The following is a 25,637-nucleotide window of genomic DNA, read 5'->3' as shown; positions in this document are numbered from 1 at the left end:
ACAACATGTAGAACTACTGAACCATTCTTATTTATAAATAACATTGTATAAACACTATGAACAACATGTAGAACTACTGAACCATTCTTATTTATAAATAACATTGTATAAACACTATGAACAACATGTAGAACTACTGAACCATTCTTATTTATAAATAACATTGTATAAACACTATGAACAACATGTAGAACTACTGAACCATTCTTATTTATAAATAACATTGTATAAACACTATGAACAACATGTAGAACTACTGAACCATTCTTATTTATAAATAACATTGTATAAACACTATGAACAACATGTAGAACTACTGAACCATTCTTATTTATAAATAACATTGTATAAACACTATGAACAACATATAGAACTACTGAACCATTCTTATTTATAAATAACATTGTATAAACACTATGAACAACATGTAGAACTACTGAACCATTCTTATTTATAAATAACATTGTATAAACACTATGAACAACATGTAGAACTACTGAACCATTCTTATTTATAAATAACATTGTATAAACACTATGAACAACATGTAGAACTACTGAACCATTCTTATTTATAAATAACATTGTATAAACACTATGAACAACATGTAGAACTACTGAACCATTCTTATTTATAAATAACATTGTATAAACACTATGAACAACATGTAGAACTACTGAACCATTCTTATTTATAAATAACATTGTATAAACACTATGAACAACATGTAGAACTACTGAACCATTCTTATTTATAAATAACATTGTATAAACACTATGAACAACATGTAGAACTACTGAACCATTCTTATTTATAAATAACATTGTATAAACACTATGAACAACATGTAGAACTACTGAACCATTCTTATTTATAAATAACATTGTATAAACACTATGAACAACATGTAGAACTACTGAACCATTCTTATTTATAAATAACATTGTATAAACACTATGAACAACATGTAGAACTACTGAACCATTCTTATTTATAAATAACATTGTATAAACACTATGAACAACATGTAGAACTACTGAACCATTCTTATTTATAAATAACATTGTATAAACACTATGAACAACATGTAGAACTACTGAACCATTCTTATTTATAAATAACATTGTATAAACACTATGAACAACATGTAGAACTACTGAACCATTCTTATTTATAAATAACATTGTATAAACACTATGAACAACATGTAGAACTACTGAACCATTCTTATTTATAAATAACATTGTATAAACACTATGAACAACATATAGAACTACTGAACCATTCTTATTTATAAATAACATTGTATAAACACTATGAACAACATGTAGAACTACTGAACCATTCTTATTTATAAATAACATTGTATAAACACTATGAACAACATGTAGAACTACTGAACCATTCTTATTTATAAATAACATTGTATAAACACTATGAACAACATGTAGAACTACTGAACCATTCTTATTTATAAATAACATTGTATAAACACTATGAACAACATGTAGAACTACTGAACCATTCTTATTTATAAATAACATTGTATAAACACTATGAACAACATGTAGAACTACTGAACCATTCTTATTTATAAATAACATTGTATAAACACTATGAACAACATGTAGAACTACTGAACCATTCTTATTTATAAATAACATTGTATAAACACTATGAACAACATGTAGAACTACTGAACCATTCTTATTTATAAATAACATTGTATAAACACTATGAACAACATGTAGAACTACTGAACCATTCTTATTTATAAATAACATTGTATAAACACTATGAACAACATGTAGAACTACTGAACCATTCTTATTTATAAATAACATTGTATAAACACTATGAACAACATGTAGAACTACTGAACCATTCTTATTTATAAATAACATTGTATAAACACTATGAACAACATGTAGAACTACTGAACCATTCTTATTTATAAATAACATTGTATAAACACTATGAACAACATGTAGAACTACTGAACCATTCTTATTTATAAATAACATTGTATAAACACTATGAACAACATGTAGAACTACTGAACCATTCTTATTTATAAATAACATTGTATAAACACTATGAACAACATGTAGAACTACTGAACCATTCTTATTTATAAATAACATTGTATAAACACTATGAACAACATGTAGAACTACTGAACCATTCTTATTTATAAATAACATTGTATAAACACTATGAACAACATGTAGAACTACTGAACCATTCTTATTTATAAATAACATTGTATAAACACTATGAACAACATGTAGAACTACTGAACCATTCTTATTTATAAATAACATTGTATAAACACTATGAACAACATATAGAACTACTGAACCATTCTTATTTATAAATAACATTGTATAAACACTATGAACAACATGTAGAACTACTGAACCATTCTTATTTATAAATAACATTGTATAAACACTATGAACAACATGTAGAACTACTGAACCATTCTTATTTATAAATAACATTGTATAAACACTATGAACAACATGTAGGAACTACTGAACCATTCTTATTTATAAATAACATTGTATAAACACTATGAACAACATGTAGAACTACTGAACCATTCTTATTTATAAATAACATTGTATAAACACTATGAACAACATGTAGAACTACTGAACCATTCTTATTTATAAATAACATTGTATAAACACTATGAACAACATGTAGAACTACTGAACCATTCTTATTTATAAATAACATTGTATAAACACTATGAACAACATATAGAACTACTGAACCATTCTTATTTATAAATAACATTGTATAAACACTATGAACAACATGTAGAACTACTGAACCATTCTTATTTATAAATAACATTGTATAAACACTATGAACAACATGTAGAACTACTGAACCATTCTTATTTATAAATAACATTGTATAAACACTATGAACAACATGTAGAACTACTGAACCATTCTTATTTATAAATAACATTGTATAAACACTATGAACAACATGTAGAACTACTGAACCATTCTTATTTATAAATAACATTGTATAAACACTATGAACAACATGTAGAACTACTGAACCATTCTTATTTATAAATAACATTGTATAAACACTATGAACAACATGTAGAACTACTGAACCATTCTTATTTATAAATAACATTGTATAAACACTATGAACAACATGTAGAACTACTGAACCATTCTTATTTATAAATAACATTGTATAAACACTATGAACAACATGTAGAACTACTGAACCATTCTTATTTATAAATAACATTGTATAAACACTATGAACAACATGTAGAACTACTGAACCATTCTTATTTATAAATAACATTGTATAAACACTATGAACAACATATAGAACTACTGAACCATTCTTATTTATAAATAACATTGTATAAACACTATGAACAACATATAGAACTACTGAACCATTCTTATTTATAAATAACATTGTATAAACACTATGAACAACATGTAGAACTACTGAACCATTCTTATTTATAAATAACATTGTATAAACACTATGAACAACATGTAGAACTACTGAACCATTCTTATTTATAAATAACATTGTATAAACACTATGAACAACATGTAGAACTACTGAACCATTCTTATTTATAAATAACATTGTATAAACACTATGAACAACATGTAGAACTACTGAACCATTCTTATTTATAAATAACATTGTATAAACACTATGAACAACATATAGAACTACTGAACCATTCTTATTTATAAATAACATTGTATAAACACTATGAACAACATATAGAACTACTGAACCATTCTTATTTATAAATAACATTGTATAAACACTATGAACAACATGTAGAACTACTGAACCATTCTTATTTATAAATAACATTGTATAAACACTATGAACAACATATAGAACTACTGAACCATTCTTATTTATAAATAACATTGTATAAACACTATGAACAACATGTAGAACTACTGAACCATTCTTATTTATAAATAACATTGTATAAACACTATGAACAACATGTAGAACTACTGAACCATTCTTATTTATAAATAACATTGTATAAACACTATGAACAACATGTAGAACTACTGAACCATTCTTATTTATAAATAACATTGTATAAACACTATGAACAACATGTAGAACTACTGAACCATTCTTATTTATAAATAACATTGTATAAACACTATGAACAACATGTAGAACTACTGAACCATTCTTATTTATAAATAACATTGTATAAACACTATGAACAACATGTAGAACTACTGAACCATTCTTATTTATAAATAACATTGTATAAACACTATGAACAACATGTAGAACTACTGAACCATTCTTATTTATAAATAACATTGTATAAACACTATGAACAACATGTAGAACTACTGAACCATTCTTATTTATAAATAACATTGTATAAACACTATGAACAACATGTAGAACTACTGAACCATTCTTATTTATAAATAACATTGTATAAACACTATGAACAACATGTAGAACTACTGAACCATTCTTATTTATAAATAACATTGTATAAACACTATGAACAACATGTAGAACTACTGAACCATTCTTATTTATAAATAACATTGTATAAACACTATGAACAACATATAGAACTACTGAACCATTCTTATTTATAAATAACATTGTATAAACACTATGAACAACATGTAGAACTACTGAACCATTCTTATTTATAAATAACATTGTATAAACACTATGAACAACATGTAGAACTACTGAACCATTCTTATTTATAAATAACATTGTATAAACACTATGAACAACATGTAGAACTACTGAACCATTCTTATTTATAAATAACATTGTATAAACACTATGAACAACATGTAGAACTACTGAACCATTCTTATTTATAAATAACATTGTATAAACACTATGAACAACATGTAGAACTACTGAACCATTCTTATTTATAAATAACATTGTATAAACACTATGAACAACATGTAGAACTACTGAACCATTCTTATTTATAAATAACATTGTATAAACACTATGAACAACATGTAGAACTACTGAACCATTCTTATTTATAAATAACATTGTATAAACACTATGAACAACATGTAGAACTACTACTGAACCATTCTTATTTATAAATAACATTGTATAAACACTATGAACAACATGTAGAACTACTGAACCATTCTTATTTATAAATAACATTGTATAAACACTATGAACAACATATAGAACTACTGAACCATTCTTATTTATAAATAACATTGTATAAACACTATGAACAACATGTAGAACTACTGAACCATTCTTATTTATAAATAACATTGTATAAACACTATGAACAACATGTAGAACTACTGAACCATTCTTATTTATAAATAACATTGTATAAACACTATGAACAACATGTAGAACTACTGAACCATTCTTATTTATAAATAACATTGTATAAACACTATGAACAACATGTAGAACTACTGAACCATTCTTATTTATAAATAACATTGTATAAACACTATGAACAACATATAGAACTACTGAACCATTCTTATTTATAAATAACATTGTATAAACACTATGAACAACATATAGAACTACTGAACCATTCTTATTTATAAATAACATTGTATAAACACTATGAACAACATGTAGAACTACTGAACCATTCTTATTTATAAATAACATTGTATAAACACTATGAACAACATGTAGAACTACTGAACCATTCTTATTTATAAATAACATTGTATAAACACTATGAACAACATGTAGAACTACTGAACCATTCTTATTTATAAATAACATTGTATAAACACTATGAACAACATGTAGAACTACTGAACCATTCTTATTTATAAATAACATTGTATAAACACTATGAACAACATGTAGAACTACTGAACCATTCTTATTTATAAATAACATTGTATAAACACTATGAACAACATATAGAACTACTGAACCATTCTTATTTATAAATAACATTGTATAAACACTATGAACAACATGTAGAACTACTGAACCATTCTTATTTATAAATAACATTGTATAAACACTATGAACAACATGTAGAACTACTGAACCATTCTTATTTATAAATAACATTGTATAAACACTATGAACAACATGTAGAACTACTGAACCATTCTTATTTATAAATAACATTGTATAAACACTATGAACAACATGTAGAACTACTGAACCATTCTTATTTATAAATAACATTGTATAAACACTATGAACAACATGTAGAACTACTGAACCATTCTTATTTATAAATAACATTGTATAAACACTATGAACAACATGTAGAACTACTGAACCATTCTTATTTATAAATAACATTGTATAAACACTATGAACAACATGTAGAACTACTGAACCATTCTTATTTATAAATAACATTGTATAAACACTATGAACAACATGTAGAACTACTGAACCATTCTTATTTATAAATAACATTGTATAAACACTATGAACAACATGTAGAACTACTGAACCATTCTTATTTATAAATAACATTGTATAAACACTATGAACAACATGTAGAACTACTGAACCATTCTTATTTATAAATAACATTGTATAAACACTATGAACAACATGTAGAACTACTGAACCATTCTTATTTATAAATAACATTGTATAAACACTATGAACAACATGTAGAACTACTGAACCATTCTTATTTATAAATAACATTGTATAAACACTATGAACAACATGTAGAACTACTGAACCATTCTTATTTATAAATAACATTGTATAAACACTATGAACAACATGTAGAACTACTGAACCATTCTTATTTATAAATAACATTGTATAAACACTATGAACAACATATAGAACTACTGAACCATTCTTATTTATAAATAACATTGTATAAACACTATGAACAACATGTAGAACTACTGAACCATTCTTATTTATAAATAACATTGTATAAACACTATGAACAACATGTAGAACTACTGAACCATTCTTATTTATAAATAACATTGTATAAACACTATGAACAACATATAGAACTACTGAACCATTCTTATTTATAAATAACATTGTATAAACACTATGAACAACATATAGAACTACTGAACCATTCTTATTTATAAATAACATTGTATAAACACTATGAACAACATATAGAACTACTGAACCATTCTTATTTATAAATAACATTGTATAAACACTATGAACAACATGTAGAACTACTACTGACCATTCTTATTTATAAATAACATTGTATAAACACTATGAACAACATGTAGAACTTCTTACTAACATTGTATAAACACTATGAACAACATCTTACTTTCTTATTTATAAATAACATTGTATAAACACTATGAACAACATATAGAACTACTGAACCATTCTTATTTATAAATAACATTGTATAAACACTATGAACAACATGTAGAACTACTGAACCATTCTTATTTATAAATAACATTGTATAAACACTATGAACAACATGTAGAACTACTGAACCATTCTTATTTATAAATAACATTGTATAAACACTATGAACAACATGTAGAACTACTGAACCATTCTTATTTATAAATAACATTGTATAAACACTATGAACAACATGTAGAACTACTGAACCATTCTTATTTATAAATAACATTGTATAAACACTATGAACAACATGTAGAACTACTGAACCATTCTTATTTATAAATAACATTGTATAAACACTATGAACAACATGTAGAACTACTGAACCATTCTTATTTATAAATAACATTGTATAAACACTATGAACAACATGTAGAACTACTGAACCATTCTTATTTATAAATAACATTGTATAAACACTATGAACAACATATAGAACTACTGAACCATTCTTATTTATAAATAACATTGTATAAACACTATGAACAACATGTAGAACTACTGAACCATTCTTATTTATAAATAACATTGTATAAACACTATGAACAACATGTAGAACTACTGAACCATTCTTATTTATAAATAACATTGTATAAACACTATGAACAACATGTAGAACTACTGAACCATTCTTATTTATAAATAACATTGTATAAACACTATGAACAACATGTAGAACTACTGAACCATTCTTATTTATAAATAACATTGTATAAACACTATGAACAACATATAGAACTACTGAACCATTCTTATTTATAAATAACATTGTATAAACACTATGAACAACATATAGAACTACTGAACCATTCTTATTTATAAATAACATTGTATAAACACTATGAACAACATGTAGAACTACTGAACCATTCTTATTTATAAATAACATTGTATAAACACTATGAACAACATGTAGAACTACTGAACCATTCTTATTTATAAATAACATTGTATAAACACTATGAACAACATGTAGAACTACTGAACCATTCTTATTTATAAATAACATTGTATAAACACTATGAACAACATGTAGAACTACTGAACCATTCTTATTTATAAATAACATTGTATAAACACTATGAACAACATGTAGAACTACTGAACCATTCTTATTTATAAATAACATTGTATAAACACTATGAACAACATATAGAACTACTGAACCATTCTTATTTATAAATAACATTGTATAAACACTATGAACAACATGTAGAACTACTGAACCATTCTTATTTATAAATAACATTGTATAAACACTATGAACAACATGTAGAACTACTGAACCATTCTTATTTATAAATAACATTGTATAAACACTATGAACAACATGTAGAACTACTGAACCATTCTTATTTATAAATAACATTGTATAAACACTATGAACAACATATAGAACTACTGAACCATTCTTATTTATAAATAACATTGTATAAACACTATGAACAACATGTAGAACTACTGAACCATTCTTATTTATAAATAACATTGTATAAACACTATGAACAACATGTAGAACTACTGAACCATTCTTATTTATAAATAACATTGTATAAACACTATGAACAACATATAGAACTACTGAACCATTCTTATTTATAAATAACATTGTATAAACACTATGAACAACATGTAGAACTACTGAACCATTCTTATTTATAAATAACATTGTATAAACACTATGAACAACATGTAGAACTACTGAACCATTCTTATTTATAAATAACATTGTATAAACACTATGAACAACATGTAGAACTACTGAACCATTCTTATTTATAAATAACATTGTATAAACACTATGAACAACATGTAGAACTACTGAACCATTCTTATTTATAAATAACATTGTATAAACACTATGAACAACATGTAGAACTACTGAACCATTCTTATTTATAAATAACATTGTATAAACACTATGAACAACATATAGAACTACTGAACCATTCTTATTTATAAATAACATTGTATAAACACTATGAACAACATGTAGAACTACTGAACCATTCTTATTTATAAATAACATTGTATAAACACTATGAACAACATGTAGAACTACTGAACCATTCTTATTTATAAATAACATTGTATAAACACTATGAACAACATATAGAACTACTGAACCATTCTTATTTATAAATAACATTGTATAAACACTATGAACAACATATAGAACTACTGAACCATTCTTATTTATAAATAACATTGTATAAACACTATGAACAACATGTAGAACTACTGAACCATTCTTATTTATAAATAACATTGTATAAACACTATGAACAACATGTAGAACTACTGAACCATTCTTATTTATAAATAACATTGTATAAACACTATGAACAACATGTAGAACTACTGAACCATTCTTATTTATAAATAACATTGTATAAACACTATGAACAACATGTAGAACTACTGAACCATTCTTATTTATAAATAACATTGTATAAACACTATGAACAACATGTAGAACTACTGAACCATTCTTATTTATAAATAACATTGTATAAACACTATGAACAACATATAGAACTACTGAACCATTCTTATTTATAAATAACATTGTATAAACACTATGAACAACATGTAGAACTACTGAACCATTCTTATTTATAAATAACATTGTATAAACACTATGAACAACATGTAGAACTACTGAACCATTCTTATTTATAAATAACATTGTATAAACACTATGAACAACATGTAGAACTACTGAACCATTCTTATTTATAAATAACATTGTATAAACACTATGAACAACATGTAGAACTACTGAACCATTCTTATTTATAAATAACATTGTATAAACACTATGAACAACATGTAGAACTACTGAACCATTCTTATTTATAAATAACATTGTATAAACACTATGAACAACATGTAGAACTACTGAACCATTCTTATTTATAAATAACATTGTATAAACACTATGAACAACATGTAGAACTACTGAACCATTCTTATTTATAAATAACATTGTATAAACACTATGAACAACATATAGAACTACTGAACCATTCTTATTTATAAATAACATTGTATAAACACTATGAACAACATGTAGAACTACTGAACCATTCTTATTTATAAATAACATTGTATAAACACTATGAACAACATGTAGAACTACTGAACCATTCTTATTTATAAATAACATTGTATAAACACTATGAACAACATGTAGAACTACTGAACCATTCTTATTTATAAATAACATTGTATAAACACTATGAACAACATATAGAACTACTGAACCATTCTTATTTATAAATAACATTGTATAAACACTATGAACAACATGTAGAACTACTGAACCATTCTTATTTATAAATAACATTGTATAAACACTATGAACAACATGTAGAACTACTGAACCATTCTTATTTATAAATAACATTGTATAAACACTATGAACAACATATAGAACTACTGAACCATTCTTATTTATAAATAACATTGTATAAACACTATGAACAACATATAGAACTACTGAACCATTCTTATTTATAAATAACATTGTATAAACACTATGAACAACATGTAGAACTACTGAACCATTCTTATTTATAAATAACATTTATAAATAACATTGTATAAACACTATGAACAACATGTAGAACTACTGAACCATTCTTATTTATAAATAACATTGTATAAACACTATGAACAACATGTAGAACTACTGAACCATTCTTATTTATAAATAACATTGTATAAACACTATGAACAACATGTAGAACTACTGTATAAACCATTCTTATTTATAAATAACATTGTATAAACACTATGAACAACATGTAGAACTACTGAACCATTCTTATTTATAAATAACATTGTATAAACACTATGAACAACATGTAGAACTACTGAACCATTCTTATTTATAAATAACATTGTATAAACACTATGAACAACATGTAGAACTACTGAACCATTCTTATTTATAAATAACATTGTATAAACACTATGAACAACATGTAGAACTACTGAACCATTCTTATTTATAAATAACATTGTATAAACACTATGAACAACATGTAGAACTACTGAACCATTCTTATTTATAAATAACATTGTATAAACACTATGAACAACATGTAGAACTACTGAACCATTCTTATTTATAAATAACATTGTATAAACACTATGAACAACATATAGAACTACTGAACCATTCTTATTTATAAATAACATTGTATAAACACTATGAACAACATATAGAACTACTGAACCATTCTTATTTATAAATAACATTGTATAAACACTATGAACAACATGTAGAACTACTGAACCATTCTTATTTATAAATAACATTGTATAAACACTATGAACAACATGTAGAACTACTGAACCATTCTTATTTATAAATAACATTGTATAAACACTATGAACAACATATAGAACTACTGAACCATTCTTTCTTATTTATAAATAACATTGTATAAACACTATGAACAACATGTAGAACTACTGAACCATTCTTATTTATAAATAACATTGTATAAACACTATGAACAACATGTAGAACTACTGAACCATTCTTATTTATAAATAACATTGTATAAACACTATGAACAACATGTAGAACTACTGAACCATTCTTATTTATAAATAACATTGTATAAACACTATGAACAACATATAGAACTACTGAACCATTCTTATTTATAAATAACATTGTATAAACACTATGAACAACATACTAGAACTACTGAACCATTCTTATTTATAAATAACATTGTATAAACACTATGAACAACATGTAGAACTACTGAACCATTCTTATTTATAAATAACATTGTATAAACACTATGAACAACATATAGAACTACTGAACCATTCTTATTTATAAATAACATTGTATAAACACTATGAACAACATATAGAACTACTGAACCATTCTTATTTATAAATAACATTGTATAAACACTATGAACAACATGTAGAACTACTGAACCATTCTTATTTATAAATAACATTGTATAAACACTATGAACAACATGTAGAACTACTGAACCATTCTTATTTATAAATAACATTGTATAAACACTATGAACAACATGTAGAACTACTGAACCATTCTTATTTATAAATAACATTGTATAAACACTATGAACAACATATAGAACTACTGAACCATTCTTATTTATAAATAACATTGTATAAACACTATGAACAACATGTAGAACTACTGAACCATTCTTATTTATAAATAACATTGTATAAACACTATGAACAACATGTAGAACTACTGAACCATTCTTATTTATAAATAACATTGTATAAACACTATGAACAACATATAGAACTACTGAACCATTCTTATTTATAAATAACATTGTATAAACACTATGAACAACATGTAGAACTACTGAACCATTCTTATTTATAAATAACATTGTATAAACACTATGAACAACATGTAGAACTACTGAACCATTCTTATTTATAAATAACATTGTATAAACACTATGAACAACATGTAGAACTACTGAACCATTCTTATTTATAAATAACATTGTATAAACACTATGAACAACATGTAGAACTACTGAACCATTCTTATTTATAAATAACATTGTATAAACACTATGAACAACATATAGAACTACTGAACCATTCTTATTTATAAATAACATTGTATAAACACTATGAACAACATGTAGAACTACTGAACCATTCTTATTTATAAATAACATTGTATAAACACTATGAACAACATGTAGAACTACTGAACCATTCTTATTTATAAATAACATTGTATAAACACTATGAACAACATGTAGAACTACTGAACCATTCTTATTTATAAATAACATTGTATAAACACTATGAACAACATATAGAACTACTGAACCATTCTTATTTATAAATAACATTGTATAAACACTATGAACAACATAACATTGTATAAACACTATGAACTACTGAACCATTCTTATTTATAAATAACATTGTATAAACACTATGAACAACATGTAGAACTACTGAACCATTCTTATTTATAAATAACATTGTATAAACACTATGAACAACATATAGAACTACTGAACCATTCTTATTTATAAATAACATTGTATAAACACTATGAACAACATGTAGAACTACTGAACCATTCTTATTTATAAATAACATTGTATAAACACTATGAACAACATGTAGAACTACTGAACCATTCTTATTTATAAATAACATTGTATAAACACTATGAACAACATATAGAACTACTGAACCATTCTTATTTATAAATAACATTGTATAAACACTATGAACAACATGTAGAACTACTGAACCATTCTTATTTATAAATAACATTGTATAAACACTATGAACAACATGTAGAACTACTGAACCATTCTTATTTATAAATAACATTGTATAAACACTATGAACAACATGTAGAACTACTGAACCATTCTTATTTATAAATAACATTGTATAAACACTATGAACAACATGTAGAACTACTGAACCATTCTTATTTATAAATAACATTGTATAAACACTATGAACAACATATAGAACTACTGAACCATTCTTATTTATAAATAACATTGTATAAACACTATGAACAACATATAGAACTACTGAACCATTCTTATTTATAAATAACATTGTATAAACACTATGAACAACATGTAGAACTACTGAACCATTCTTATTTATAAATAACATTGTATAAACACTATGAACAACATGTAGAACTACTGAACCATTCTTATTTATAAATAACATTGTATAAACACTATGAACAACATGTAGAACTACTGAACCATTCTTATTTATAAATAACATTGTATAAACACTATGAACAACATGTAGAACTACTGAACCATTCTTATTTATAAATAACATTGTATAAACACTATGAACAACATGTAGAACTACTGAACCATTCTTATTTATAAATAACATTGTATAAACACTATGAACAACATGTAGAACTACTGAACCATTCTTATTTATAAATAACATTGTATAAACACTATGAACAACATATAGAACTACTGAACCATTCTTATTTATAAATAACATTGTATAAACACTATGAACAACATGTAGAACTACTGAACCATTCTTATTTATAAATAACATTGTATAAACACTATGAACAACATGTAGAACTACTGAACCATTCTTATTTATAAATAACATTGTATAAACACTATGAACAACATGTAGAACTACTGAACCATTCTTATTTATAAATAACATTGTATAAACACTATGAACAACATATAGAACTACTGAACCATTCTTATTTATAAATAACATTGTATAAACACTATGAACAACATGTAGAACTACTGAACCATTCTTATTTATAAATAACATTGTATAAACACTATGAACAACATGTAGAACTACTGAACCATTCTTATTTATAAATAACATTGTATAAACACTATGAACAACATGTAGAACTACTGAACCATTCTTATTTATAAATAACATTGTATAAACACTATGAACAACATGTAGAACTACTGAACCATTCTTATTTATAAATAACATTGTATAAACACTATGAACAACATGTAGAACTACTGAACCATTCTTATTTATAAATAACATTGTATAAACACTATGAACAACATGTAGAACTACTGAACCATTCTTATTTATAAATAACATTGTATAAACACTATGAACAACATGTAGAACTACTGAACCATTCTTATTTATAAATAACATTGTATAAACACTATGAACAACATATAGAACTACTGAACCATTCTTATTTATAAATAACATTGTATAAACACTATGAACAACATGTAGAACTACTGAACCATTCTTATTTATAAATAACATTGTATAAACACTATGAACAACATGTAGAACTACTGAACCATTCTTATTTATAAATAACATTGTATAAACACTATGAACAACATATAGAACTACTGAACCATTCTTATTTATAAATAACATTGTATAAACACTATGAACAACATGTAGAACTACTGAACCATTCTTATTTATAAATAACATTGTATAAACACTATGAACAACATGTAGAACTACTGAACCATTCTTATTTATAAATAACATTGTATAAACACTATGAACAACATGTAGAACTACTGAACCATTCTTATTTATAAATAACATTGTATAAACACTATGAACAACATATAGAACTACTGAACCATTCTTATTTATAAATAACATTGTATAAACACTATGAACAACATGTAGAACTACTGAACCATTCTTATTTATAAATAACATTGTATAAACACTATGAACAACATGTAGAACTACTGAACCATTCTTATTTATAAATAACATTGTATAAACACTATGAACAACATGTAGAACTACTGAACCATTCTTATTTATAAATAACATTGTATAAACACTATGAACAACATATAGAACTACTGAACCATTCTTATTTATAAATAACATTGTATAAACACTATGAACAACATGTAGAACTACTGAACCATTCTTATTTATAAATAACATTGTATAAACACTATGAACAACATGTAGAACTACTGAACCATTCTTATTTATAAATAACATTGTATAAACACTATGAACAACATATAGAACTACTGAACCATTCTTATTTATAAATAACATTATATAAACACTATGAACAACATGTAGAACTACTGAACCATTCTTATTTATAAATAACATTGTATAAACACTATGAACAACATGTAGAACTACTGAACAATTCTTATTTATAAATAACATTGTATAAACACTATGAACAACATAGAACTACTGAACCATTCTTAATAAATAACTACTATGAACCATTCTTCTTATTTATAAATAACATTGTATAAACACTATGAACAACATGTAGAACTACTGAACCATTCTTATTTATAAATAACATTGTATAAACACTATGAACAACATATAGAACTACTGAACCATTCTTATTTATAAATAACATTGTATAAACACTATGAACAACATGTAGAACTACTGAACCATTCTTATTTATAAATAACATTGTATAAACACTATGAACAACATATAGAACTACTGAACCATTCTTATTTATAAATAACATTGTATAAACACTATGAACAACATGTAGAACTACTGAACCATTCTTATTTATAAATAACATTGTATAAACACTATGAACAACATGTAGAACTACTGAACCATTCTTATTTATAAATAACATTGTATAAACACTATGAACAACATGTAGAACTACTGAACCATTCTTATTTATAAATAACATTGTATAAACACTATGAACAACATATAGAACTACTGAACCATTCTTATTTATAAATAACATTGTATAAACACTATGAACAACATATAGAACTACTGAACCATTCTTATTTATAAATAACATTGTATAAACACTATGAACAACATGTAGAACTACTGAACCATTCTTATTTATAAATAACATTGTATAAACACTATGAACAACATGTAGAACTACTGAACCATTCTTATTTATAAATAACATTGTATAAACACTATGAACAACATGTAGAACTACTGAACCATTCTTATTTATAAATAACATTGTATAAACACTATGAACAACATGTAGAACTACTGAACCATTCTTATTTATAAATAACATTGTATAAACACTATGAACAACATGTAGAACTACTGAACCATTCTTATTTATAAATAACATTGTATAAACACTATGAACAACATGTAGAACTACTGAACCATTCTTATTTATAAATAACATTGTATAAACACTATGAACAACATGTAGAACTACTGAACCATTCTTATTTATAAATAACATTGTATAAACACTATGAACAACATGTAGAACTACTGAACCATTCTTATTTATAAATAACATTGTATAAACACTATGAACAACATGTAGAACTACTGAACCATTCTTATTTATAAATAACATTGTATAAACACTATGAACAACATGTAGAACTACTGAACCATTCTTATTTATAAATAACATTGTATAAACACTATGAACAACATGTAGAACTACTGAACCATTCTTATTTATAAATAACATTGTATAAACACTATGAACAACATGTAGAACTACTGAACCATTCTTATTTATAAATAACATTGTATAAACACTATGAACAACATGTAGAACTACTGAACCATTCTTATTTATAAATAACATTGTATAAACACTATGAACAACATGTAGAACTACTGAACCATTCTTATTTATAAATAACATTGTATAAACACTATGAACAACATATAGAACTACTGAACCATTCTTATTTATAAATAACATTGTATAAACACTATGAACAACATGTAGAACTACTGAACCATTCTTATTTATAAATAACATTGTATAAACACTATGAACAACATGTAGAACTACTGAACCATTCTTATTTATAAATAACATTGTATAAACACTATGAACAACATGTAGAACTACTGAACCATTCTTATTTATAAATAACATTGTATAAACACTATGAACAACATGTAGAACTACTGAACCATTCTTATTTATAAATAACATTGTATAAACACTATGAACAACATGTAGAACTACTGAACCATTCTTATTTATAAATAACATTGTATAAACACTATGAACAACATGTAGAACTACTGAACCATTCTTATTTATAAATAACATTGTATAAACACTATGAACAACATGTAGAACTACTGAACCATTCTTATTTATAAATAACATTGTATAAACACTATGAACAACATGTAGAACTACTGAACCATTCTTATTTATAAATAACATTGTATAAACACTATGAACAACATGTAGAACTACTGAACCATTCTTATTTATAAATAACATTGTATAAACACTATGAACAACATGTAGAACTACTGAACCATTCTTATTTATAAATAACATTGTATAAACACTATGAACAACATGTAGAACTACTGAACCATTCTTATTTATAAATAACATTGTATAAACACTATGAACAACATGTAGAACTACTGAACCATTCTTATTTATAAATAACATTGTATAAACACTATGAACAACATGTAGAACTACTGAACCATTCTTATTTATAAATAACATTGTATAAACACTATGAACAACATGTAGAACTACTGAACCATTCTTATTTATAAATAACATTGTATAAACACTATGAACAACATGTAGAACTACTGAACCATTCTTATTTATAAATAACATTGTATAAACACTATGAACAACATGTAGAACTACTGAACCATTCTTATTTATAAATAACATTGTATAAACACTATGAACAACATGTAGAACTACTGAACCATTCTTATTTATAAATAACATTGTATAAACACTATGAACAACATGTAGAACTACTGAACCATTCTTATTTATAAATAACATTGTATAAACACTATGAACAACATGTAGAACTACTGAACCATTCTTATTTATAAATAACATTGTATAAACACTATGAACAACATGTAGAACTACTGAACCATTCTTATTTATAAATAACATTGTATAAACACTATGAACAACATGTAGAACTACTGAACCATTCTTATTTATAAATAACATTGTATAAACACTATGAACAACATGTAGAACTACTGAACCATTCTTATTTATAAATAACATTGTATAAACACTATGAACAACATGTAGAACTACTGAACCATTCTTATTTATAAATAACATTGTATAAACACTATGAACAACATGTAGAACTACTGAACCATTCTTATTTATAAATAACATTGTATAAACACTATGAACAACATGTAGAACTACTGAACCATTCTTATTTATAAATAACATTGTATAAACACTATGAACAACATATAGAACTACTGAACCATTCTTATTTATAAATAACATTGTATAAACACTATGAACAACATGTAGAACTACTGAACCATTCTTATTTATAAATAACATTGTATAAACACTATGAACAACATATAGAACTACTGAACCATTCTTATTTATAAATAACATTGTATAAACACTATGAACAACATGTAGAACTACTGAACCATTCTTATTTATAAATAACATTGTATAAACACTATGAACAACATGTAGAACTACTGAACCATTCTTATTTATAAATAACATTGTATAAACACTATGAACAACATGTAGAACTACTGAACCATTCTTATTTATAAATAACATTGTATAAACACTATGAACAACATGTAGAACTACTGAACCATTCTTATTTATAAATAACATTGTATAAACACTATGAACAACATATAGAACTACTGAACCATTCTTATTTATAAATAACATTGTATAAACACTATGAACAACATGTAGAACTACTGAACCATTCTTATTTATAAATAACATTGTATAAACACTATGAACAACATGTAGAACTACTGAACCATTCTTATTTATAAATAACATTGTATAAACACTATGAACAACATGTAGAACTACTGAACCATTCTTATTTATAAATAACATTGTATAAACACTATGAACAACATATAGAACTACTGAACCATTCTTATTTATAAATAACATTGTATAAACACTATGAACAACATATAGAACTACTGAACCATTCTTATTTATAAATAACATTGTATAAACACTATGAACAACATGTAGAACTACTGAACCATTCTTATTTATAAATAACATTGTATAAACACTATGAACAACATGTAGAACTACTGAACCATTCTTATTTATAAATAACATTGTATAAACACTATGAACAACATGTAGAACTACTGAACCATTCTTATTTATAAATAACATTGTATAAACACTATGAACAACATGTAGAACTACTGAACCATTCTTATTTATAAATAACATTGTATAAACACTATGAACAACATATAGAACTACTGAACCATTCTTATTTATAAATAACATTGTATAAACACTATGAACAACATGTAGAACTACTGAACCATTCTTATTTATAAATAACATTGTATAAACACTATGAACAACATGTAGAACTACTGAACCATTCTTATTTATAAATAACATTGTATAAACACTATGAACAACATGTAGAACTACTGAACCATTCTTATTTATAAATAACATTGTATAAACACTATGAACAACATGTAGAACTACTGAACCATTCTTATTTATAAATAACATTGTATAAACACTATGAACAACATGTAGAACTACTGAACCATTCTTATTTATAAATAACATTGTATAAACACTATGAACAACATGTAGAACTACTGAACCATTCTTATTTATAAATAACATTGTATAAACACTATGAACAACATGTAGAACTACTGAACCATTCTTATTTATAAATAACATTGTATAAACACTATGAACAACATATAGAACTACTGAACCATTCTTATTTATAAATAACATTGTATAAACACTATGAACAACATGTAGAACTACTGAACCATTCTTATTTATAAATAACATTGTATAAACACTATGAACAACATGTAGAACTACTGAACCATTCTTATTTATAAATAACATTGTATAAACACTATGAACAACATGTAGAACTACTGAACCATTCTTATTTATAAATAACATTGTATAAACACTATGAACAACATATAGAACTACTGAACCATTCTTATTTATAAATAACATTGTATAAACACTATGAACAACATGTAGAACTACTGAACCATTCTTATTTATAAATAACATTGTATAAACACTATGAACAACATGTAGAACTACTGAACCATTCTTATTTATAAATAACATTGTATAAACACTATGAACAACATGTAGAACTACTGAACCATTCTTATTTATAAATAACATTGTATAAACACTATGAACAACATGTAGAACTACTAAACCATTCTTATTTATAAATAACATTGTATAAACACTATGAACAACATGTAGAACTACTGAACCATTCTTATTTATAAATAACATTGTATAAACACTATGAACAACATATAGAACTACTGAACCATTCTTATTTATAAATAACATTGTATAAACACTATGAACAACATGTAGAACTACTGAACCATTCTTATTTATAAATAACATTGTATAAACACTATGAACAACATGTAGAACTACTGAACCATTCTTATTTATAAATAACATTGTATAAACACTATGAACAACATATAGAACTACTGAACCATTCTTATTTATAAATAACATTGTATAAACACTATGAACAACATGTAGAACTACTGAACCATTCTTATTTATAAATAACATTGTATAAACACTATGAACAACATGTAGAACTACTGAAAATAATTCATTGTAGATATGACAATGACATCTTAAAAAACGAATCTGGCCATCGGAAAGTGTCAATAGAGGGCGATAATACTGCTGAATCTAACTTTCATTCATATCACAGCCTGCATACTTGAGATGACTTGAGAGCGAGTTCAACAAACTATCCAGTTTTGAATATAGATGCATGTTTTGGAATGGCACACTTGATTTTCGGCTATAGGTTTATTTTAAGTAATTTCTATATCGCGGAGTGCCTTCTGTGTAACATTCCACTTCAACCTGTAACCACGTTCGTAAAAAAATGCACCACGCTAGTACAGCGGTATGTTTGGACTTACAACACTAAAATCAGGGGTTCGATTCCCTCGGCTGTGAGCAGATATCCCTTTGTGGCTTTGCTACACGAAAATACACACACACACCCTCAAAGAATATTGAAAACTTCTAAAGGCAAACCTTTATCCAGTGATGACAGAGAACTACTTGAAATAAAAATGTATCTCAAAACGGCTGGTATGGGTATTAACACTTTTATTGATAAGCAGAGAAATTATGCCATATGAGAGTGAATAATCCCTTCTGACCTCATTGGTGTATCTAACAAGAATTATTACCCAATGACAAAGTTTATAAGAATGGAATATTACACGGAATTATTGACACTATAATTCAAGGTTTAAGTCATTCCTTCTATGTTAGTTATTCATGTCTCAAGATATAAATACAATGTGTTATTATCGCCAAAAGTTTTGTTGCTACACAGTTTAATAAACTTTTACACAAATAAATTTGCCTGGTGTATTTTATTTGTAGTAATTGTTTTTCTGTAATCATTTTGCAATCATATCTGCTGCGATACCTGTAATTAGGGTTGCTCAATAAGTTGAACTAATTTTAAGGAAAACAAATCACTTGTTGAAGATATTCCAAACTGATTAAAATATGTTATTATTTTCAAAGGGTACTTTTAACATGATTGTATAGCAAAAGGTGTTTTTAAAACATTTATTTTAAGTTATAACGCAAAACATAACATAATAGATAGAAAATATTATGTATAGGAAAAATATTAATTCATTAAAAATCACCTTAACTGTATTATCTTGCAGGAAGTGGATAAAATTCTATATGTTTATAAACCTTATATAAATAATATAATTATAATTATAGAGAGGTCAAACAACATACATGACTTTATGCAATAAAATAATTATATAGTTTTAAAGTTACATAACTGTTACATGAAAAGATATTTTGGACCCAAAGAGATGATGACCTGTAAAATGTAGTTACCTCTCAAGTATTTTCTAATTAAACATAATAAATCACAAAATACCACTACTTACGGCGTTTGAATAGTAATGTTATCGGACCTTTATAAGCTCATAAAGTAATATTGGGTTTTAAGTTACTGGAGCAAGCTGTAATCTGTGTAGCAAGCTGTAATCTGTGTAGCAAGCTGTAATCTGTGTAGCAAGCTGTAATCTGTGGAGCAAGCTGTAATCTGTGTAGCAAGCTGTAATCTGTGGAGCAAGCTGTAATCTGTGTAGCAAGCTGTAATCTGTGTAGCAAGCTGTAATCTTTTTTTTGATTCCAAGTACTACTTATCATACTTTACACGTTAACTACATTCTCGAAAATAACGCAATGTTAATTCTCCGTAAAATTAAGTGCATATGTTGCTAAAAAAATAAAGGTTTTAAAATTACTTCTAGCTGCATTCTAGTTACCTTATTAAGTCTTCTTCAAAAGACCAAAACGTTGTTCTCTGCTTTTACCAGTAAAAGTTTTAATACCCATACAAGCAGTTCTGAGAAACATTTTTACTTCAAGTGGGTTTCGTCACGAATTTCATTGTCTGTATTTGTATTAAACTTGCATTGTGAAATTATCCAAGACTGTTTTATACCCGCTGCATGCAGTAATGACACGGTTTTCAGTTTACTTTAGGGATCAGGAGTAGCCTAGTGCCGGACAATTTGAGCCGAGTCTTTACACTTAAGGGCTGTAGATGCGTTATAAGAGTGATGGTCAAACCCACTTTTCGATTAGTCTAAGAGTCGTGGGTGCTGTTGAATGGTTAATCAGTTCAAAATTAGGAAGGCTAGCAGATTAACCCTTTGTAACTTGTGTGAATATAGAAACAAACAATTTTACTTTGTATGACCAATAAATAATTTGCACTTTGATCTACCTCCCCAAGTAGCTCAACGTTATATCTGGGGACTTAGGACGCAAACAAGGTTTCAATAACTGTGGTGTGAAGAGCACAGATCGCTCATTGCGTAGTTTTGTGTTTAACTTCAATCAAACAAACATATATCTTTGCTTGTATCAGTAAGTGTTAGAATTTTATTTAAAACTTATTTGAACTACATTGCTATTTAAACACAAATATTTGATAAAATATGGCCGTTATATTTTTTCAAATATTTTATTAATTATTTCAAGGCCAGCTATTGTTTAGTGGTTAGCGTGAGGGCCTTTGGTTCATGTTCTGCTAACAAAGAATCTCTCTAATTAACTCCCCAAAGAGACATTGATTACATAATTCGTTGCATCTATATTTATCTTAATCATTTACTTATACTTCAAACTATATGCTTGTCATTTATGTTACTTTGGTTAACATTTAACCACTGTGTTTCTGGCCACTTGATGTTTCAAGATACGTCGTTTTCATAGATTAGTGCGTCAAAATTAATTCTTGGTTTTATTTAAAATTACGAAATATGAATATAATCTTCCTATTATATCTTTTTTACAGATCAGTAATCAAACGTCCTAAAACCATGTATTTGATATACAACTTTAATGTTTAGTCATGTAATAAATCAATAAATGTTTTATAAACTAAGCCCTTATACCGATTAACGTAAGAAAAACCTAAGCAGAAAACATACGTTAATATATATAAAAGCCAAGTGTCGGTCAGCCACGCTTGATTTCTCCGAATATTGTGAGGTAAACAAGTTCAATTCCACTTTTTCTCCTATAACACTTCCTCTTTTGAGTAACAATTTCCATTTTAGTTGTATTTAATCATTAACATAGGCATAAAAGCTCCTCTCCTACATTTCAACACTTTTTCTGCCGTATAAAAGCGTGTTAAAGGATAGAGTTTTCAGAATTATATCAGGCATGGCTCTATGTGTGTAACACCATATCATCCACTTCATTAAGACTTCTAGCTATGTAGGATCCGAATAGAAAAGCGGGAAGAACCCGTGATAGTATACACGGAAGTGCATTCGTACCCTATCAACGGTTGTTAAAAATAATTAAAATTAGCGTAAATTTATGCTTGGGAATTATTACGAAAGACTTCAGTTAAAACAAACTGACGACATCAGTTATATGAATGGAAGAGAACGGCTTGCCCTCAAAAGAACAGGTGTGTTTGTAATCACATGGTCATCGTATGTTATAATCTTTTTACAAAGGCACCAATATGTGGAATGTTTGCTCAGTTATATGTTGTGGATTCAGGAACAATATGCAGCATGTTCTTGTGAAAGGATACGTTATGTTTCATTTATTTATTTATTTTATGTATTGTCAGTTATACACGGAACAAGTTTAGTTCCCAGTGGTTTCCGTCATTTTGACAGGCCTTTACGCTGGTATTCGTATATAATTGATGATGAGTCTCTGTCTGAATTCAAGTCTATTATTTTGGAAGCTTGTGAGTTTGTTTCAGCGCAAGCTACAGAATAGGTTATCTGTTCACTACGAGGAATCGAACTCCGAATTCTAGTGTTGCAAATCCGTCAATCTACTGGTGACTTACTGGTGAACATTTGGGAAAACATAAGAAGTAATAAGTTATAAAAACTCAGTAAGTGATTGAAAAGCACAGTACAAAATTTTTGAATTCTAATAAACTATTTTGATGAAAACGTAATATATATATATATATATATATATATATATATATATATATATACATTTACCTTTCTTAAATGAATGTTAAGTTCAGATCATATGCCATTAAAATATACTGTTAAAATTGCATCGTAAAATATATAAGTATGAAATATAA

This window comes from Tachypleus tridentatus, unplaced genomic scaffold (genome assembly GCF_004210375.1).
Source record: "Tachypleus tridentatus isolate NWPU-2018 unplaced genomic scaffold, ASM421037v1 Hic_cluster_2, whole genome shotgun sequence".
NCBI classification, from domain to species: domain Eukaryota; kingdom Metazoa; phylum Arthropoda; class Merostomata; order Xiphosura; family Limulidae; genus Tachypleus; species Tachypleus tridentatus.
This window is presented reverse-complemented; position numbering follows the sequence as displayed.